Source organism: Eretmochelys imbricata, chromosome 1, assembly GCF_965152235.1.
Source record: "Eretmochelys imbricata isolate rEreImb1 chromosome 1, rEreImb1.hap1, whole genome shotgun sequence".
In the NCBI taxonomy this organism is placed as follows: Eukaryota; Metazoa; Chordata; order Testudines; family Cheloniidae; genus Eretmochelys; species Eretmochelys imbricata.
In genome coordinates this window covers 272301447-272316727 of record NC_135572.1, presented here as the reverse complement: position 1 = coordinate 272316727, position 15281 = coordinate 272301447, and the positions used below count along the sequence as shown (strand labels likewise).

Here is a 15281-nt window from a genome sequence, read left to right as displayed (position 1 = left end):
TCACTTAGTGCTAGAGTCACGACTGGTGCATGTGTTCTGGAACGGAGTGCATCATCTGAACACTGTGCCCTGGTCTACATTAGGACTTTAGGTCGAATTTAGCAGCATTAAATCGATGTAAACCTGCACCCGTCCACACGATGAAGCCCTTTATTTCGACTTAAAGGGCTCTTAAAATCGATTTCCTTACTCCACCCCTGACAAGTGGATTAGTGCTTAAATCGGCCTTGCCGGCTCAAATTTGGGGTACTGTGGACACAATTCGACAGTACTGGCTGCCGGGAGCTATCCCAGAGTGCTCCATTTTGACCGCTCTGGACAGCACTCTCAACTCAGATGCACTGGCCAGGTAGACAGGAAAAGAACCGCGAACTTTTGAATCTCATTTCCTGTTTGGCCAGCGTGGCAAGCTGCAGGTGACCATGCAGAGCTCATCAGCAGAGGTGACCATGATGGAGTCCCAGAATCACAAAAGAGCTCCAGCATGGACCGAACGGGAGGTACGGGATCTGATCGCTGTATGGGGAGAGGAATCCGTGCTATCAGAACTCCGTTCCAGTTTTCGAAATGCCAAAACCTTTGTCAAAATCTCCCAGGGCATGAAGAACAGAGGCCATAACAGGGACCCAAAGCAGTGCCGCGTGAAACTGAAAGAGCTGAGGCAAGCCTACCAGAAAACCAGAGAGGCGAACGGCCGCTCCGGGTCAGAGCCCCAAACATGCCGCTTCTATGATGAGATGCATGCCATTTTAAGGAGTTCAGCCACCACTACCCCAGCCGTGTTGTTTGACTCCTTCAATGGAGATGGAGGCAATACGGAAGCAGGTTTTGGGGACGAAGAAGATGATGATGATGATGAGGTTGTAGATAGCTCACAGCAAGCAAGCGGAGAAACCAGTTTTCCCGACAGCCAGGAACTGTTTCTCACCCTGGACCTGGAGCCAGTACCCCCCGAACCCACCCAAGGCTGCCTCCTGGACCCAGCAGGTGGAGAAGGGACCTCTGGTGAGTGTACCTTTTAAAATACTATACATGGTTTAAAAGCAAGCATGTGAAAGGATTACTTTGCCCTGGCATTCGCGGCTCTCCTGGATATACTCCCAAAGCCTTTGCAAAAGGTTTCTGGGGAGGGCAGCCTTATTGCGTCCTTCATGGTAGGACACTTTACCACTCCAGGCCAGTAACACGTACTCGGGAATCATTGTACAACAAAGCATTGCAGTGTATGTTTGCTGACGTTCAAACAACATCCGTTCTTTATCTCTCTGTGTTATCCTCAGGAGAGTGAGATATAATTCATGGTCACCTGGTTGAAATAGAGTGCTTTTCTTCAGGGGACACTCAGAGGAGCCCATTCCTGCTGGGCTGTTTGCCTGTGGCTAAACAGAAATGTTCCCTGCTGTTAGCCTCAGGGAGGGGGGAGTTTTGAGGGGGTAGCCACGCGGTGGGGGGAGGCAAAATGCGACCTTGTAACGAAAGCACATGTGCTATGTATGTAATGTTAACAGCAAGGTTTACCCTGAAAGAGTGTAGCCACTGTTTTATAAAATGTGTCTTTTTAAATACTGCTGTCCCTTTTTTTTCCTCCACCAGCTGCATGTGTTTCAATGATCACAGGATCTTCTCCTTCCCAGAGGCTAGTGAAGATTAGAAAGAAAAAAAAACGCACTCTTGATGAAATGTTCTCCGAGCTCATGCTGTCCTCCCACACTGACAGAGCACAGACGAATGCGTGGAGGCAAATAATGTCAGAGTGCAGGAAAGCACAAAATGACCGGGAGGAGAGGTGGCAGGCTGAAGAGAGTAAGTGGCGGGCTGAAGACAGGGCTGAAGCTCAAATGTGGCAGCAGCGTGATGAGAGGAGGCAGGATTCAATGCTGAGGCTGCTGGAGGACCAAACCAGTATGCTCCAGTGTATGGTTGAGCTGCAGCAAAGGCAGCTGGAGCACAGACTGCCACTACAGCCCCTGTGTAACCAACCGCCCTCCTCCCCAAGTTCCATAGCCTCCACACCCAGACGCCCAAGAACGCGGTGGGGGGGCCACCGGCCAACCAGCCACTCCGCCACAGAGGATTGCCCCAAAAAAAGAAGGCTGGCATTCAATAAATTTTAAAGTTGTAAACTTTTAAAGTGCTGTGTGGCATTTTCCTTCCCTCCTCCACCACCCCTCCTGGGCTACCTTGGTAGTCATCCCCTTATTTGTGTGATGAATGAATAAAGAATGCATGAATGTGAAGCAACAATGACTTTATTGCCTCTGCAAGCGGTGATCGAAGGGAGGAGGGGAGGGTAGTTAGTTTACAGGGAAGTAGAGTGAACCAAGGGGCAGGGGGTTTCATCAAGGAGAAACAAAGAGAACTTTCACACCGTAGCCTGGCCAGTCATGAAACTGGTTTTCAAAGCTTCTCTGATGCGTACCCCGCCCTCCTGTGCTCTTCTAACCGCCCTGGTGTCTGGCTGCGCGTAACCAGCAGCCAGGCAATTTGCGTCAACCTCCCACCCCGCCATAAACGTCTCCCCCTTACTCTCACAGATATTGTGGAGCACACAGCAAGCAGTAATACAAGTGGGAATATTGGTTTCGCTGAGGTCTAAGCGAGTCAGTAAACTGCGCCAGCGCGCCTTTAAACATCCAAATGCACATTCTACCACCATTCTGCACTTGCTCAACCTGTAGTTGAACAGCTCCTGACTACTGTCCAGGCTGCCTGTGTATGGCTTCATGAGCCATGGCATTAAGGGGTAGGCTGGGTCCCCAAGGATACATATAGGCATTTCAACATCCCCAACAGTTATTTTCTGATCTGGGAATAAAGTCCCTTCCTGCAGCTTTTGAAACAGACCAGAGTTCCTGAAGATGCGAGCGTCATGTACCTTTCCCGGCCATCCCACGTTGATGTTGGTGAAACGTCCCTTGTGATCCACCAGAGCTTGCAGCACTATTGAAAAGTACCCCTTGCGGTTTATGTACTCGGCAGCTTGGTGCTCCGGTGCCAAGATAGGGATATGGGTTCCGTCTATGGCCCCACCACAGTTAGGGAATCCCATTGCAGCAAAGCCATCCACTATGACCTGCACATTTCCCAGGGTCACTACCCTTGATATCAGCAGATCTTTGATTGCGTGGGCTACTTGCATCACAGCAGCCCCAACAGTAGATTTGCCCACTCCAAATTGATTCCCAACTGACCGGTAGCTGTCTGGCGTTGCAAGCTTCCACAAGGCTATCGCCACTCGCTTCTCAACTGTGAGGGCTGCTCTCATCTTGGTATTCATGCGCTTCAGGGCAGGGGAAAGCAAGTCACAAAGTTCCATGAAAGTGCCCTTACGCATGCGAAAGTTTCGCAGCCACTGGGAATCGTCCCAGACCTGGAACACTATGTGGTCCCACCAGTCTGTGCTTGTTCCCGAGCCCAGAATCGGCGTTCCACAGCATGAACCTGCCCCATTAGCACCATGATGCATGCATTGGCAGGGCCCATGCTTTCAGAGAAATCTGTGTCCATGTCCTGATCACTCACGTGACCGCGCTGACGTTGCCTCCTCGCCCGGTATCGCTTTGCCAGGTTCCGGTGCTGCATATACTGCTGGATAATGCGTGTGGTGTTTAATGTGCTCCTAATTGCCAAAGTGAGCTGAGCGGCCTCCATTCTTGCCTTGGTATGGCGTCCGCACAGAAAAAAGGCGCGGAACGATTGTCTGCCGTTGCTCTGACGGAGGGAGGGGTGATTGACGACACGGCTTACAGGGTTGGCTTCAGGGAGCTAAAATCAACAAAGGGGGTAGCTTTACATCAAGGAGTATTTCAGGCAGGACTTCACAGAGGGTTCCAATAAGAAATGGTGCACCTAAGTTATTGTTCTTATTGGAACAAGGAGGTTAGCCTGGCCTCTGATTGATACATGGCTAGATTTACCTCGCTGCACCTTCTCTGTGAGTGACTGCAGTGTGATCTAGAGGAATGAGTCCCCTAGACAGGGGAGGGGGGGAAGCAAATGAGTACAAAACAAATCTGGTCTATTTCTGGTTTTGATCCACTCCATCTATCTTTTACATCTTTGGCTGGCAGCAGACGGTGCAGAAGGACTGCATGCCATCCACATCTCATGGCTGCTCGGCAGAAGATGGTACAGTACGACTGCTAGCCATCCTCATCTCTTGCCTGCCCGGCAGAAGATGGTACAATACGACTGCTAGCCATCGTCATCTCTTGCCTGCCCGGCAGAAGATGGTACAGTACAACTGTTAGCAATCCGTATTGCCTGCCTGCTCAACATAAGACGGTTGAATAGGACTGACTGCAGGACTAAAGAGAATGACTTGGTCAAGTCACTCCAAATTTAGTCCCTGCGCCCATGTCTGCCCAGGCGCTCCCAGCCGACGTGGCCAGGAGCACCTCGGACATGACGATGACAGCTACCAGTCGTATTGTACCGTCTGCTGCCAGAAGGCAATGGGTTGCTGCTACTGTGTAGCAATGCCGTACCACATCTGCCAGCACCCAGGAGACATACGGTGACGGTTACCTGAGCGGGCTCCATGCTTGCCTTGGTATGGCGACTGCACAGGTAACTCAGGAAAAAAGGTGCAAAACGATTGTCTGCCCTTGCTTTCACGGAGGGAGGGAGGGAGGGAACGGGGGCCTGACGATATGTACCCAGAACCACCCGCAACAATGTTTTAGCCCCATCAGGCATTGGGATCTCAACCCAGAATTCCAATGGGCAGCGGAGACTGCGGGAACTGTGGGATAGCTATCCACAGTGCAACGCTCCGGAAGTCGACTCTAGCCTCGGTGCTGTGGAAGCACTCCGCCGAGTTAATGCACTTAATGCACTTAGAGCATTTTCTGTGGGGACACACACACTCGAATATATAAAACCGATTTCTAAAAAACCGACTTCTATAAATTCGACCTTATTCCGTAGTGTAGACATACCCTGTGAGACACGAGCACTTAGCATTAGGGAATGATGACTGACTCATCAGCTCATATGTAGGCACCATGAATTCTCATGCTGAATGCTGGTGTCATAGAATCATAGAAATGTAGGACTGGAAGGAACCTTGATAGGTCATTTAGTCCAGTCCCCTGCCTGAGGCAGAACTAAGTACTATCAAGACCATCCCTGACAGGTGTTTGTCTAACCTGTTCTGAGACAATGACACAGATTCCACAGCCTCTTGAGGTAATTTGTTTCAGTGCTTAACTATCCTTACAGTTAGGAAACTTTTCCTAATGTCTCACATAAATCTTCCTTTCTGCAATTTAAGCCCATTGTTTCTTGTGCTGTCCTCAGTGGTTAAGCTGAACAATTTATTACCTTCCTCTTTATGACAACCTTTTGTGTACTTGAAGACTATTATCACATCCACACTCAGTCTTCTCTTCTCCAGACTAAACAAACCCAATTTTTTCCAATCTTTCCTTGTGATCATGTTTTCTACATCTTTAATCATTTTTGTTGCTCTTCTCTGGATTTTATCCTGTCTGTCCACATATTTCCCAAAGTGTAGTGCCCAGAACTGGGCTCAGTACTCCAGTTGAGGCCTTATCTGTGTTGAATAGAGTGAGTGGAAGAATTACTTCTCACGTCTTTCTTACAATGTTCCCACTAATACATCCCAGAATGATGTTAGCTCTTTTTTGTAACAGTATTACACTGTTGACTCACATTTAGTTTGTGATCCACTATAAAAAAATTGTTACTAACCTTCCATAACTGTTGTTCTTCAAGATGTGTTGCTCAGGTCCATTCCAATGTAGGTGTGTGCTCGCCCCGAGCACTGCCACCAGAAGGTTTTCCCTCAATGGTATCTGTCGAGTTGGCTCTGGTGTCCCCTTGAGTCGCGCTTTCATAGCACCAGTATATAGGGCCCTGCCACCCGTTCAGTTTCTTTTTGTGGGCTAACTACAACAGAAGGGAAGGCAGGAGACAGGGGGTTGTAATGGACGTGAGGAACACATCTCAAAGAACAACAGTTATGGAAAATTAGTAACCGTTTTTTCTTCTTCGAGTGCTTGCTCATGTTCATTCCAATGTAGGTGACTCCCAAACAGCTGTGCAGGTGGAAGGTTCAGAGTTCATTGGCACGCTGACTGTAAAACTGCTTGGCTGAAATTCACGTCGTCTCTAGCTTGCTGGGTGATGGTGTACTGTGATGCGAAAATGTGGACTGATGACCACGTTGCTGCTCTATAGATGTCCTGAATTGGAACTTCTGCCACAAACACTGCCACCAAAGCTTGAGCTCTTATAGAATGGACTGTCAATGGAGGATCTAGGACCTTCACTAGGTTGTAGCATGTGTGGATACAGCAAGTGATCCATGATGAGATTCTCTGGGCCGAGACTGGACGGCCTTTCATTCTGTCCGCAATGGCTATGAACAGATGGGTGGACTTCCGAAAGGGTTCAGTCCTTTCTATATAAAAGGCTAGCGCTTGCCTAACATCCAATGAGTGGAGTCTCTGTTCCTCCCTGTTAGTGTGTGGCTTAGGATAGAAGACTGGCAGAAAGCTACCCTAGTTACTATAGTCAGGGTTCCCTCCCCACTCTGAACTCTAGGTTACAGATGTGGGGACCAGCATGAAAGACCTCCTATGCTTATTTCTACCAGCTTAGGTTAAAACTTCCCCAAGGCACAAATTCTTTGTCCTTGGAGGGTACGCTGCCACCACCAAGTGATTTAACAAAGAATCAGGGAAAGGACCACTTGGAGTTCCTATTCCCCCAAAATATCCTCCTGCCCCCCCTCCCCCGCCAAGTTCTTAAACTCCCATTTCCTGGGGAGGCTTGAGAATAATATCCTAACCAATCGGTTACAAAGGGATCACAGACCCAAACCCCTGGGTCTTAGGACAATAGAGAAATCAGTCAGGTTCTTAAAGGAAAAATTTTATTTTAAAAAAAGGTAAAAATCACCTCTGTAAAATCAGGATGGAAAATAACTTTACCGGGTAACAAAAAATTCAAAAACACAGCAGAACTTCCTCCAGGCTTAGTTTCAAAGTTACAAAAAACAGGAATAAACCTCCCTCCAGCAAAGGAAAAATTCACAGGCAAAACAAAAGATAATCTAACACCCCTGCCTGGCTTTTACTTACAATTTTTGTAATAAGAGAGACTTTTAGGATGGTTTATAGGAGGAGTTTCTGACCTGATGCTTCTCCGCTTCCCAAGAGAACACCCCAAACAAAACCTTCCCCCCTCAAGATTTGAAAGTATTATCTTTCCCCATTGGTCCTTTTGGTCAGGTGCCAAGCAGGTTATTTGAGCTTCTAAACCCCTTACAGGTAAGGAGGAATTCTAGGCTACCCGTAGCTGTATGGTTATGACAGTGACTTAGGATAGAAGACTGGAAGAGAGCTATCCTAGTTACTATAGAATTATGAGACCACGTTTGGCAGGAAGGATAGGTGTGTCTGCAGCTGTACCTTGTCCTTGAAGAAGATCGTGTACTTTGGCTCAGAGGTAAGAGCTCGGATTTCTGAGACTCTTCTGGCAGAAGTAATGATGATTAGGAAGGCCACCTTCCAAGAGAGGTAGAGCAGAGAGCATGTTGTCAGTGGTTTGAACGGGGGTCCTGTTAGCCTTGCCAGCACCAAATTGAGGTCCCAGGGTGCTGCTGGCTGGTATACCTGGGGGTACAGCCATTCCAGCCCCTTAAGGAATTGGCCACAGACTGAGTTTGAGAAGACTGGCCAGCTGTTCACCCATGGGTGAAAGGCTCAGATTGCAGCTAGATCGACCCTTATGGATGACACAGTTAGGCCTTGCTGCTTTAAATGGAGTATGTACTCTAAAATGAAGGGCAGTGATGACTTGGTAGGTGAAACACCCTTTTGTGCTGACCAAATAGAGAATTTCTTCCATTTTGTCAGGTAAGTGGCTCTAGTAGATGGCTTTCTGCTCCCTAAAAGCACCTCGTGAATTGGCATAGATCAAGCCAGTTCTGCTGGGTTCAGCCATGGAGCTTCCATGCCATGCCTTGATGCAGAAGGCTGTGATTCTGAGAGATCAAGTCCGGAAACAGGGGCAGGCTGATTAGGTGTGTCCACCGAGAGATCTAGGAGGGTGATGAACCACTGCTGACACAGCCAGGCTGGGGCTATCAAGGTAAGATGTGTCCTGTCCCTGTGACCTTCAGCAGCACCCTGTGTATGAGAGGGATGAGAGGGAATGCATAGAAGGGTCGGTCCGTCCTAGGGAGGAGAAAGGAGTCTGTGAGTCACCCTGACCTGTGGCCTAGGAAGGAGCAGAACTGAAGATACTTTCTGTTGTACTTAATCATGAACAGGTCTACCTGGGGAGTTCCCCACCTCTGGAAAACAGTGTTCATGTCTGGGCAGTAAATGGACCACTTGTGATGGCTGGAAAAGGTTTTCTTGAGGTGATCTGCTAACTCATTCTGTGACCCTAGGAGATAGGAGGCTTCAAGGTGGATCGAATGGGCTATACAGAATTCCCACAGGTGAAGTGTCTCCTGGCACAGGGGAAAGGAGCGCGCTCTACCCTGCTTGTTTATGTAAAACATTGCTGTTGTGTTGTCTGTGAGGACTGACATGCAGTTGCCCTCCAGGTGGGATTGGAACACCTGGCATGCTAGGCGTACCACCTTCAGTTTCCTCACATTGATGTGTAAAGAGAGCTCCTCTGGGGCCCAGAGGCCTTGAGTTCTGAGGGTCCCCTGATGCATCTGTCATGAAAGACATTGATGGTTGGGATCTCAAGAATGGGACTCCTGAGCATATTGTTCCTGTGTCCAGCCACCAAAGCAGGGTGGAAATCACTGATGGGGGAAGTGAGATCACCTTATCCAGACGGTGTCGACCTGGTATGTATACTGATGCTGGCCAAGATTGGAGAGGCATGATGCCATATGCCCCAAAAGCTTTAAGCAGTTTCTTGCTGTGGTGATGGGGTGACTCCTCAGGCTCTCTATGAGTGCCCCTAGAGCTCTGAACTGGTTTTCTGGGAGAAAGGCTCCGGCCTAGGTCAAGTCAAGGACAGCCCTGATTAATTCTATCCTTTGAATCAGGGAAAGGATGGATTTCTGCATGTTTATCAACAGCCCCAGGTCCTGGAAAGTTTACTGTATTAACTTTACATTTGCCTCCACCTGGGCCTTGGATCGACCTCTGATCAGCCAGTCGTCTAGGTAGGAGTAGACCTGAACTCCTTGTCTCTTGAGAAAGGTTGTGACTGCCATGCACTTCGTGAACACAAGAGGAGCTGCTGGCAGGCCAAATGGGAGTACTGTAAATTGGTAGTCCCTGTGGTTTTCAATGAACCGTAGGAACCTTCTATGTCCCCAAAAGATAGCAATACGGAAATACTCGTCCTTCAAGTGGAGAGCAACAAACCAGTCCCCTGGATCCAGAGAAGGGATAATGATGGCCAAGGAGGCTACGCGAAACTTTAGTTTCTTCATGAATCTGTTGAGGTTTTGGAGATCCAAGATCAGTGTGAGGTTGCCGTTGGCTTTTGGGATTAGGAAGTAATGGGAGCAGAACCCCTGGCCTCTTAATTCTGGCAGAACCTCTTTCACTGCTCCTGCCCTTAGGAGCGACTGCACCTTCTGGGCTAGAAGTTTCTCATGAGAAGGGTCCCTGAAAAGAGATGGGGAGGGAGGGTGGGAAAAAGGGGAACAAGTGAATTGAGCTATCATGCATAGTACCCAGCGATCTGAGGTAATGAGGGCCCACACCCGATAGAGGTGGGATAACCAGACCACAAACTCCAGAGAAATTGAATCCATACCGCGTCCTGGTAAGTCATCCCCGAGCATCCAATCAAAAGGCCTGCTTAGACCTTGCCGAGTGTCTTGGGCGTGGGGGGGGGCAGGCACTGGGGCAGACGAGGTTTGGGACAGAGGCCTCCTCTAGTATTCTCTGTTCCTTCTCCTGCTGTACCCTGTCTCTGCTGTGGTGAACAGAAGCAAGCCATTGGTTGGGCCTTGGGGCTTGTAATGCTTCCTGGCGGGGGCTGGTGTATGCAGCCCCAGGGATTTAAGGTTGGCTCCAGAGTCCTTTAAGCTATGCAGCTTCGAGTCTGTCTGCTCCAAGAAAAGCGATTTGCCTTCAAATGGAAGGTTCTGAATTGTCTGCTGAACTTCATAGGACAACCTCAAAGATTGAAACCACGAGCTTCACCTCATGGTCACTGCTGAAGCCACGGAACGGGCTGCAGAGTCTGCTGGAGGGATGCCTTAGCCATTGATTTCTCCTTCTCAACTAGGGCCAAGAACTCACCCTTGGACTCCGGTGGCAAAAGCTCCCTGAATTTCGCTATTGCACTCCAGGAGTTGAAATCATACCAGCCCAGGAATGCTTGATGTTTAGCGATCCTGAGCTGGAGATTCCCTGTTGAGTAGACCTTTCTGCCAAAAAGGTTGAGTTTTTTTTACATCTTTAGTCTTGGGAGTCAGCCGTTGTTGACCCTGCCTCTTCCTTTCGTTTGCTGCTGAAACAACCAGCGAGCCCTCTGGGGGACATGTATACAAAAATTCATACCTTTTGGGAGGGACAAAGTCTTCTCCATCCTCGTTGCAGTAGGTTGGAGGGATGCAGGAGTCTGTCATAGAGCTTTTATAGGCTCCAGGATGGCATCATCATTCAATGGCATGGCCACCGCTGATGGCCCTGAGGCTGCTAAAATATCCACTAGAGCAGTGTTTCCCAAACTTGGGACACCGCTTGTTCAGGGAAATCCCCTGGCAGGCCGGGCTGGTTTGTTTACCTCCCGTGTCCGCAGGTTCGGCTGATCACGGCTCCCAATGGCCGCGGTTCGCAGTGAGCTGCGATCAGCCGAACCTGCGGACGCAGCAGGTAAACAAACTGGCCCGGTGCGCCAGGGGCTTTCCCTGAACAAGCGGCGTCCCAAGTTTGGGAAACACTGCACTAGGGCATGGGAGGATTCGGAAATCTCCTCCATCTGGATACCCAGGTTCTGGGCTACCCTCCTCAGGCGCTCCTGGTGCACCCTGTAATTGTCCTGGGAGGGCACGACAGTTGTTCCTGCCACTGCCTATTCAGGAGAGGAGGAAGAAGAAGCCTGTACAGGCACAGGTCTGTGTTCTTCTCCCTCTGCCCTGAATGGGTCCCGTGGGGGTGGGTCCTGCAGGTTGGTACCAAGCTCAGCATGGGGGATCAATCCCTGTTCTGAAGGGAATGGTGGGGGAGCTCTTGACTCCGATACAACGTAATAGGACCTTCTGGATTGGGGGCCCTGAAGTGGATGGAAAGCCCAGGGATTCCAGAATGGCCACTGCAGTGGCATTTGCCATTGTGCTGGTGGCCAGGCCGTCGGCAGCATGCCCTGGGTCATGTTAGCCATAGAGTATTGCCATTGGAGTGGTGTCCGCTCCTGCGTGAGGCATAGGACTCCACTTCAGAATTAGAGACTGAGGAGTCACTTCCTGGGACCAGGGCAGAGTGGTACCGACTGGCTAAATTTCCTGTAAACAGTGTGGCTGCGCAGCAGCCTATTTAGCGGTGTGCAGGCTTCCAACCTGCCATGGCCGGGGCGCCGCTCTGCCAGCCCCAACTCTGCTACGGCCCAGGGGTGGCGCGGCCCAGCCTGGACCCAAGTGCAGCCGAAGTGGCCCAGCCTGGCCCTAGGCATGGTGCGGCCCAGGTGGGGCGGCCCAGACCCAGCCCAGACCTGCTGGGACTGGGGAAGGGGTACCTATGCTGCAGCCCCAGCCCCGCAGCAGCCGTGGCGGGGAGAGGCGCCTCTTCCCCCCAGCCCAGGTGCTGCTGCAGGGAGAGAGATCTGGGGGGAGTCCTCTCTCCCCACCGTAGCCCCGGGGCAGTCTGCACCCCAAACCCCTCAACCCAACCCCCGCACCCCAAGCTGGAGCCCTCACACCCCTGCACTCCAACCCTCTGCCCCAGCCCTGAGCCCCTCATCCCTGGCCCTACCCTAGAGCCCACACCCCCAGCCAGAGCCCTCACACCCCTGCACCCCAACCCTCTGCCCCAGCCCTGAGCCCCTTTCCACACTTCAAACCCCTCAGCCCTACCCGCACCACATGAATTTTGTTGTGTGCACCAATAAGGAGGTGATGTGTCACACATCACCTCCATATTGGTGTATACAACAAAATTAATTCCGAACATGGGTGGGAAAAATTAGACGGAACACTGCCAACCGGTGTTGGAGAATGGTGCTGGAAGAGAGGAGATTGGTGCTGTGCCAACATGTCTGACTTGCCCTTTGACAGTACCTGCCTCGGTGTCACATTGGTCCTCGTTTCCATTGCTACCACTGTCAGTTCTCGAATGGCTGGGGAGGGCGGCACCGGGAGGGATAGTCAGTCCCTCGCTGCCTCAAACGTCTCCGGTGAAGATGGTAGTATCAGGGCTAGTGAATCCTGGGAGAGCCCAATGGTACCGGATCAACAGTGCCCTTCCCGGGGCTGGAGTCAACGGTACTGCATGCCCTGCTGGCGTCTCCAAATGGCCCAGCATAGGTCGCACTCTATTGACATCTCTATGGCCCATAGACCTTGGAGCTGGAGAACGCCCCAGTCAGTGTTTCTCTGCTTCTTTGTCAGCACCGGTGATGGAGAGCGGTGCCAAGAGTCCCATCCTGTAGTTGACTTCTTCGGCGCCAGGGATGCATGTCAGTGCCGGGAGCCCTGGGCAGTAGGTGCGGAGTCCTTCCTCGGTGCCAGGGAGGCGGAATGGCGCTGTGCTTCCCTCAGAGACGCCAGGGCATTTCTCACAGAAGTCAAAGTGCTCAGTGTCAAGTCCACATGACTTGGACTACCGCACATGGGCCTGCCCCAGGCACTTAAGGCAGCTAACGTGTGGGTCACTAACCGGCATCAGTTTATGGCACAACGCCCATGGTTTGAAGTCTGGGGACTGAGGCATATCCTGGTGCCGGGGAAGGACTAGCCCCACTAAGCAGGCTTTGCTACTGACTATACTACTAAACTAGTTAATTAACTAACTAAAACTCAGCTTTAAAAAGGTAACTATTTACATTCTACAAAACAAGCTCAATGAGGGAAGGTACTTGCAGGAAAAACGCAAGAATGAGCAGAAGTTCCAGTGCTTGTCACGGGTAGTAAGAAGGAACTGAAGAGGCGGCGGGGATCTAGATATCGGCGCTATAAGGGCGTGACTCAAGTGGGCACTAGAGGCAACCCAATGGATACCACTGAGGGAAAACTTTCCGGCTGCAGTGCTTGGGGTAAGCACACACCTACACAGGATTGGACATAAGCAAGCACTGGAAGAAAAACCCCAGATCCTTCTGAAGTACTCCTTCATAGGCAGTTATTTCCCATTTTGTAATGCACGATTGATTATTCCTTCCTAAGTGTAGTAACTTGCATGTGTCCTTACTGAATTTCATGCTATTTATTTCAGACCATTTCTCGTCTGTCAAGATCATTTTGAATTCTCATGCTGTCCTCCAAAGCACTTGCAACCCCTCCCAGCTTGGTATCATCTACAAAATTTATAAGTGTACTCTCTATGACATTATCCAAATCATTTATGAGGATACTGAATAAAACTGGACTCACGACAGATGCCTGTGGGACACCATATTGAGTGGGACACCACTCAATATGCCCTTCCAGCTTCATTGTGAGCCACTGATAACTCTTTGAGTATGGTTTTCAAACCAATTGTTCACCCATCTTTAGTAGGTTCGTCTAGGCTACATTTCTCTAATTTGTTTATGAGAAGGTCATGTGAGACAGTATCAAAAGCCTTACTAAATTTGAGATATATCACATCCACTGTTTCCCCCTATGCACAAAGCTTGTTACCTTGTCAAAGAAGGATATTAGGTTGGTTTGACATGATTTGTTCTTGACAAATCTATTTTGACTGCTACTTATCACCTTATTTTCTTCTAGGTTCTTATAAATTGATTGTTTTATTATTTGCACCATTATCTTTCTGGGTATCAAAGTTAAGCTGATTGACCTGTAATTCCTTGGGTTGTCCTTATTCCCCTTTTCATAGATAGGTACTATATTTGCCCTTTTCAAGTCCTTTGGGATCTCTCCCATCCTCCACAAGTTCTCTAAGATAATAGCTAATGGCTCGAAAATCTCTTCAGACAATTCCTTAAGTATTTTAGCATGTATCTCATCAGGCCCTGCCGACTTGAACACATCTAATTTGTCTAAATAATTTTTACCTTGTTCTTTTCCTACTTTAGTCTCAGATCCTACCCCATTTACACTGATGTTCATTACGTTAGTCATCCAATCACTGCTAACTTTTTTTGATGAAAAGTGACACAAAAAAAGACATTTAACACTTCAGCCATTGCTGTTATTTTTTGTTATCATCCTCCTAATTGAATGATGGGCCTACCCTGTCCTTAATCTTCTCTTGCTTCTCATGTAATTGTAAAAAGTTTCCCTGTTATCCTTTATGTCCCTAGCTAGTTTACTCTTGATTTTTGCCTTGGCCTTTTTAATTTTGTCTCTACGTGCCTGTGCTGTTTTTTATATTTATCCCTCATAATTTGACCTAGTTTCCACTTTTGTATGACTCTTTTTTGAGTTTCAGATCATTAAAGATATCCTGTTTAAGCCAGAATGGTCACTTAGTTTGCTTTTGTGCCCTTAATAATGTCTCTCTAAAAACTGCCAACTCTCCTGAACTCTTTTTCCCTTTGCCTTGCTTCCCATAGGATCTTAACTACCAATTCTGAGTTTGCTAATGTCTGCCTTCTTGAAATCCATTGTCTTTATTATGTTCTCTTCCCTCCTACCATTTCTAGACTCAAGAACTCTATCATTTCATGATCACTTTCATCTAAATTGCCTTCCACCTTCAACTTCTCAACCAGTTCCTCCCTGTTTGTCAGAATCAAATCTAGAATTGCCTCTCCCCTCATCGCTTCCTCCACCTTCTGTAATAAAAAGTTGTCTCCGATGCATTCCAATGATGCATACTACAATCCTAGATCTGGTTATTCTTTTAAATTGCAAAAATATTTCTTTGTAACCAGAAAAGCTAGAAATTGTTTTTCTTTTGAAATGGAAAACAAAATTCTGAAGAACTTAGTACAGAAGATTATGACAATTACAGAACATTATGGGAAGACCCTGATTTTGTTTACTGTTCTGTATTATAGATTTGGACTGTACCTGGAAATATTGTACAGCTCAGTGACATGCGATAGATCAGGAGTGGGCAAACTTTTTGGCCCAAGGGTGGGGAAATTGTATTCAGGGCCATGAATCTAGGGCTAGGGCAGGGGGTTGGGGTGTGGGATAGAGTGAGGAGTGTGAGAGGGGG

At 48.9% G+C, this 15281-nt stretch overlaps 1 protein-coding gene across 6 annotated transcripts in view; it reads right to left on the bottom strand.

The window, feature by feature from the left end:
• AGBL3 (AGBL carboxypeptidase 3) overlaps positions 1 to 15281 on the bottom strand; it is a 58591-nt gene that overhangs the window by 19009 nt on the left and 24301 nt on the right. The window lies entirely within an intron of this gene.